Here is a 7,028-nt window from a genome sequence, read left to right as displayed (position 1 = left end):
TGGAAGTCTTCAGTATATCTGTATCAATGATTGTTATCACAGGATTTTAATTTAGGGAAATGGCTGAGTGATGACATTGAAAGGTTCATGCCATTGAAAGAAGAATTTATTTCTTATAGTTTCCAAGAGAAGGGAGCATGTCATGCCATGCTCGGCCAGGTTTGGTCAGAAGGCAGAAGCGGGAGCAAGGGAGAAAGCATGGTCAACAGCTTTTATTGTGTTTTCTTCAGGAAAGGCAAGGCAGGCCAGGGGAAACAATTTAGGATTGGACAATGTGAGTGTCAATGGGCTCTGGGCTATGGGGATGTTCTCTAGTTGTCTGGTGCCTGGTTCTGGGTGATTTAGGGCAGTGGGAATTTTGGCTTTGTGTGTGAGAATTAGATAAAAGAAACGTTTGGGAATATTGACTCAGGATTGGTTGGTTTGTGTGGGAAGGGCACGTTCCCAAGTGAATTTTTCATTATCTCAGAAATTAGCTAGACCTAAGAGGACCAGTCTCTCCCCAGCCAGCAAGGCACCCTCAAGATGTCAAAACACAAAATAAAAGACATGATTAGTATAATTTTATTTTTTCCACATTCTAGTTATTAAGGAAGTTGACTGCTCCACCCCTCCACCCTCTCCTCCAAGGGTTTGGATCTCAGCCTCATTCCTAAAACCCCAGGGAGCATGGGTCTGGTTTCCCCATTCTTTCTCACTTCAGTGACAATACCATTTCGCTTCCCCTACCACTGATTATGAAGCGAGCTGGTTTCTTAAATAAAAACTTCTTTAAGGAAAGAAGGAGAAACCATAAATAAAGAGATATGGAGAACATAAGACAATATTTACAACCTTATTAATGTCATTTTGTTGGATCTTCATGAGAAGGAAAGATGCTTGCTTGTTTTAGAATTGGGGTTGAGGGAAGTTCACAGTCTCCACGGAGGTAATTTTCCTTGGGATTTCTGTAATCTCAGGTTATTAAAAACCTTTCTTAAACATCATTTGAAATAACCGTATAATAATCTCTATGGATTCACCAGAGTTTACTCAACTCTCCCATTAACAGTGAGCATTTAGGTTGCTTGCATTTATGTGTAGATTTTGCTGAGCTGAACACCTTCCAGCAAGCGAGTCAGGGAAATGTGGTTTTCGGTGTTTTGGGGTCTAAGTTAGAGGCTCTGCTGCTGTGCTGCGGAAAGGCGTTTAGAAGTCGGCATCCGCGCTGCGTGACTGAAGCCTCGGTGTCTGCCACACCTGAGCAGCCCTTTTGCCCAATGTCTATTCTATTCTCGATATGCTTTGATCCTTTAATTAACTTTGTTCAACCTTTGCTATATTTGTTGTCAATTCATTTCCCAGCTTGCTACTTGCCTTAAAATGTTTTTGAAAAGTCAGACGTTGAATTTTTTTCATTGAAATTTTTTAATCTTGTTTTTGTGTTTAGAAAATTCTCCCCACTCAGAAGATCAGATATTTACTTATTTATTCCCTCCTTCTCTTTCTTCCTTTCTTTTTTTCTCTCTCTCTTTTCCTTTCATTTAAGCTATTTAAGTCTTTAATTCTTCCAGAATTTATTTTGGTTTATGATATGAAAGAAGGATTTATATGAATTTTTTCTTTCATTAATCAACATATCAGTGACTTTTATTGAATAATTGGAATTCGTGAAAGGCAAGAGCCTTTTCAAAGACAGTAGATTCAGAGCATCTAATCAATGGCTCTTGGCAACTGGTGTCCTCAGGTTAAACTGTGTTCACAGACTAGTTACAATATTTCAAAAGGCTTTTAAGATATCAGTTTAGCCTTTAGAAAAAAAGTTTATCCACAATAAAACTCAAAAGAATAACTATCTTTTTTACCTTTGATTAGAATTTTATCAACTCCATTCGATATAATGGAGCATTTATTGAACGCCTGCTGTGTTCCAGGTTCTATGCAATCCATGATTCTTCATGGCAGTGACATTGGTTATCTTAGGGAAAGACAAATAGAGAATAACTGGTAATTGGAATTCTATAAATCAATTCTTTCAAAATATGAAGTCTACGGAAGGTAAGTGATAAGATGAAAACACGTTATGACATTTCTTGATGTCATGGACTGTATCTGTTTGTTTTTGTATACTCAGCACTTAGCCCAGCGCCTGGCACCTGGCAAACACTCCAGTGATTTATTGAATAAAATTGAATTGACAAGAAACTCTGAAAAGGCCATGAACCACAACACCAACTATTCCCTTTCTCTAGTGATAGAATTTTAAGCCCCTTTGGGAGGCAGTGAATCAAAATGTATATTTGAGCATATTTTTCTAGAGAGATGATCCATAATTTTAGTCAAACTCTGAGGAGATTCTATAATTACCCACACCCCAACTAAGAAACACGATCCTTACTAAAATATGCTGTGTGAACAGGTTTTTGCAAAAACAAGATATACTTATTTTATTCACTTAATTACTCCTTAAGATCTAAATTTCAGGAAGGCAGTTGAGTATATTTTTCAAAGAGAGAAATGTCACTGATTCTTTCGAGGAGTTTGAAAAAGTGCTTCAGAGGTTATGAGTATAAAAAGAACCCCAGATAGAGGATAAGTGCTAATAAAATTTGCCAAATTGGTTAACCACCTGGAAGCATCACCTATTCTCGCGTGTTCTGAATGACTTAACAGTATGCTATATTAACTGTCATTGTAGGCCGGACATGTCCAGGAGTGTTTCCCCTGAGGTCACACAACTCTGTGAGAACAGTCCCTCACAGTGACTCAGCCACTGCAGGGGATGCGTGAGCCTGTGGGAAAGATCAAGCTAGGTACATGTCAGGCCTGGCTTGAGAAAATCAAGCATATCACAGCATCACAGCCCACATGCTCCATGTGCAATAGCTGACATCCTGCGTGGGCTGTCTCAGGGTGGTCTCCCTCCGCCCTCCAATTTGCACTAGCTGCTCTAGGCATGGTAACCTCCCTGTCATGTCATGGTACAAATCACTGATAAGTGCGTGCGTGCACACACACACACACACGCGCACACACACACACACACACACACAAGTTGCCTGGTGACTTCTTATAAAAGCAATGGAGACTTCTTATAAAAATCAAACGACAAAACCAAAGAATTAGAACTCATAACTAAAATTTTGAGGAAATAGATATGCAAATGAATCTTCTAAATAAAGGAAAGAAATATCCTATTAAATCAGCTTTTTTCCATTAAAATCCCAAAGGCACTGCCTACAGAAACCTTGAGAGAACCAGCAGGCCACCTTGCGTTCAATGTGAGGCTAGGCTCTAAGCGCCAGTACCAAAGAGGATGTGGAAATGTCCACTAGATGGCGCCCCAGTCCAGGCAAATCGTTTCCAACCTTGGCAAGGAGTCAGATTTTGGCATTAATGCCAATATCCTGGAGGCAAATTAACACAAGGCCTATTGATTCTTCACCTAGATATTTCACTGTACTAGAGGAATTCCCTTTTCTCTGCCACTCCATACTCAGCTTTTTTTTTTTTAAACAGACAGCAAAATAAACAAAAAACCTGATGTTCCCTCACATACTTGTGTTCCTAAAATATGTGCGCAAACTCATTAATTATATTACATACTTAGGGAAATGATTTTCAAATTATTACCACTGATTCCTACCACTTTAGCTGTGTAGTAAGAAGAGCCATGAATTTGGAGTCGGAAGAGGCAGTTTTAGGACCTGGCTCTTCCTGTGGTGTAACATCAGCCAGGGCTTGGGGCTTCAGTTTCTTCACTAAGGGTAACAATAATACTTACCTTATGAGTTACAAAACAAAACAAAACAAAACAAAACAAAACAAAACAAAACAAAACAAAACAAAACAAAAACAAGACAACAAAGAACTCTCTTTTAATCGCTGGTTCCTTCAGTTCCTGTGCCTGGAATCCCCCCTTTCCGGGCCAACTGCTGCGCATGCGCCCTCCGGTTCTCAGGGACCCTCACTTCTTCAGAGACGCGCTTGGACTTGGACCAGGTTAGAGTCTCGTGCCATTCCCTCTCAAAGCATCCCGAACGCCTCCTTTTCTAACAGTCATCACATTTTTATGGTAACCAGCATTTAACTCCTTCTTTCTCTGGGCACCCACATATCTCCTGGGCAGGGACTCCATGCCCTGTTTCCTGCCATGCCTCCCGTGCCAAGACAGATTCTGAGCCACTGTGAGTTCAAGAAATGTCGTGGAATGAATGAATGAATGAATGAATGAATGAACAGAATGGGATAAGAAGTATAAACAAAGTGTTTTTCGGGTTTCGAGAGGGGAGAAAGGGCATTTAGTTGGTGAGATCGGAAGTCCCTGTTGGAGCTGGCATCTGTACCATCTTGCTGGATGGAAAGGCTACATGGAGGGGCCAAGACATTTCTGATGAGAATCAGCATAAGGGAGACCGTGGAAGCAGGAGAGAGGGACAAGTTAGGGCAACAGAGAGTAATTCAGTTTGGCTAAAGTTTGGGAAAGATGTGAGGGAGAAAAGAAAAAGAAGAGCATATTATGCCAGGGAGGCTACTTTACAGGACCAGAAGGTAGGTGAACTCAATGACCATTTAATAACCATTTTTTAAAATAATTTTTTATATTTCGGTTACAGTTGACATAGAATATAAAGTTTCAGGTGTACAACATAGTGATTAGGCATTTATGTAACTTAGAAAGTGATCACCCAGATAAATCTAGTACTTATCTGACACTGTACATCGTTACTACAATATTATTGACTATATTCCCTATGCTATCGTTTATGTCTCCATGACCACCAATTTGTACCTCTTAATCTCTTCCCTTCCTTCCCCCATTCTCCCAGCCCCCCTTCTCATCTGGCAACCATCAAAATGTTCTTATCTATGAATTTGTTTCTGTTTTGTTTGTTCATTCATTTTAGTTTTTAGATTTATATATAAGTGAAATCATATGGTATTTGTTTTTTTCTGTCTATCTTATTTTACTCAGTGGAATGACCTCTAGGTCCATCCATGTTGTTGCAGATGGCAGGATTTCATTATTTTTTATGACTGAGTAATGTTCAATTGTATATATGTACCATTTTTTCTTTATCCATTCATCTATTGATGGGCGCTTTGGTCTCTTCCATACCTTAGCTATTGTAAATAATGCTGCAATGACCATATGGATGCATATGTCTTTTCAAATTAGTGTTTTGGGTTTCTTCAAATAAATACCCAGAAGTGAAATTGCTGGGTCTTTTATTTTTTATTTTTTTCTCTTATAGCCTTTGTTTTAAAGTCTGTTTTGTCTGGTATAAGTATTGTTATTGCTACCCTAGCTGTTTTGCTTGTTTGTTCCTATTTTCATGAAATATTTTTTTTCTTTCTTTTAACTTTCAGTTTGTGCGTGTCTTTCTATCTGAAGGGGATCTCTTTGTCTACAGCCATGCTAGCCTGAACAAGCCCAATCCTGTCTGATCTTGGAAGCTAAGCAGGGTTGGGCCTGGTTAGTACTCGGATGGGAGACCACCTAGGAAGTCCAGGTGTTGTAAGTTTAAAAAATAAAAAAAATAAAGGATTGTAAGCTGAAGTGGGTCTCTTGTCCATAGCCACCCTATGTCTTTTGATTGGAGCATTTAATACATTTACATTTAAAGTAATTGTTGATAGATATGTAGTTATTGCCATCTTATTATTCATATTTTTGACCTTTTTTTCTTCTACTTCTTCTTAAAGAAGTCTATTTAATACTTCTTGTAATACTGGTTTTGTGGGGATGAACTCCTTTAGCCTTTTCTTGTCTAGGAAGCTTTTTATCTGTCCTTTGATTCTAATTGACAGCTTTGCTGGATAGAGTAATCTTGGTTGTAGGTCCTTGCTTTCCATCACTTTGACTATTTCATGCCAATCTCTTCTGGCCTGCAGAGTTTCTGTTGAGAAATCAGCTGAGAGTCTTATGGGAGGTCTTTTGAGATAACTAACTGCTTTTCTCTTGCTGCTTTTAAGATTCCCTCTTTGTCTTTAACCTTTGGCAATTTAATGATGATGTCTTGGTGTGAGTTTCTTTGGGTTTATCTTGTTTGGGACTCTCTGCACTTCCTGGGCTTGTATGTTTATTTTCTTGGCCAAGTTAGGGAAATTTTCTGTTATTATTTCTTCAAATAAGTTTTCAATTCCTTGTGCTCTCTCTTTTCCTTCTGGTACCTCTATTATGCGAATGTTGGTCTACTTAATGTCCCAGAGGCCCCTTAAACTATACTCATTTTTTTTTTTTTGATTCTTTTCCTTTTTACTGTTCTTTTTTTCCTAATGACTACACTACCTGGTCTTCCTAGGTGGTCTCCCATCCAAGTACTTCCGAGATCAGACGAGATCGGGCATGTTCAGGGTGGCATGGCCGTAGACTCTTTTTGCTGTTCTGATTGGGTGTTGTCTGCTACCTTGTCTTCCAAATCACTTATTCGATCCTCTGCTTCATGTAATGTACTGTTGATTCCCTCTAATGTATTCTTCATTTCTGACTTTTTAAATGTGTTCTATCTCCATTTTTATGTTTCCTATCTCTATTGAAGTTCTCACTGAGATCACTGAGCATGCCCATAACCAGTGTTTTGAACTCTGCATGTGGTCGATTGCTTGTCTCCATTTTGTTTAGTTCTTTTTCTGGAGCTTTGTTTTAACCTTTTATTTGGGGCATGTTTCTTTGTCTCCTCATCTCGGCTGCCTCTCTGTGTTTGTTTCTTGGTATCAGGTAGGGCTGCTGTGTCTCCTGGCCTTCGTAGAGTGAATGAATTCACTGAGGGAGAGAGTATGGAAGGGGAGGGAGGAGGGCCAGGGGCAGAAACAGGAGGTGCTCTCAGGTAGCCAGGAGGTGAGGGAGGCACAGGACACTGCAGGGTCATGAAAGCAGAGGGAAAAGCTCACAAAGGAGATGTGGTTCTGCAGGCTCAGGTCCACTAAGAACAGGTCCACTAAGAACTGATGGTGGTGGTGGTGGGGGGGTTTGTGTCAAGAGGAGGCCATCATCGCCTCTGAGGAGCAGTTCGGACAACAGTGGAGGAGATCGGTTAAAAGCGAGA

At 39.8% G+C, this 7,028-nt stretch overlaps 1 pseudogene; it reads left to right on the top strand.

The window, feature by feature from the left end:
- The first annotated feature begins 5,385 nt into the window (after positions 1-5,385).
- Positions 5,386-5,504, top strand: LOC120613552 (uncharacterized; annotated as a pseudogene).
- The last annotated feature ends 1,524 nt before the right edge of the window (positions 5,505-7,028 follow it).

The sequence above is a fragment of the Pteropus medius genome, unplaced genomic scaffold, assembly GCF_902729225.1.
Source record: "Pteropus medius unplaced genomic scaffold, Ma_sr-lr_union100, whole genome shotgun sequence".
Taxonomy (NCBI): Eukaryota; Metazoa; Chordata; class Mammalia; order Chiroptera; family Pteropodidae; genus Pteropus; species Pteropus medius.
This window is presented reverse-complemented; position numbering and strand designations above follow the sequence as displayed.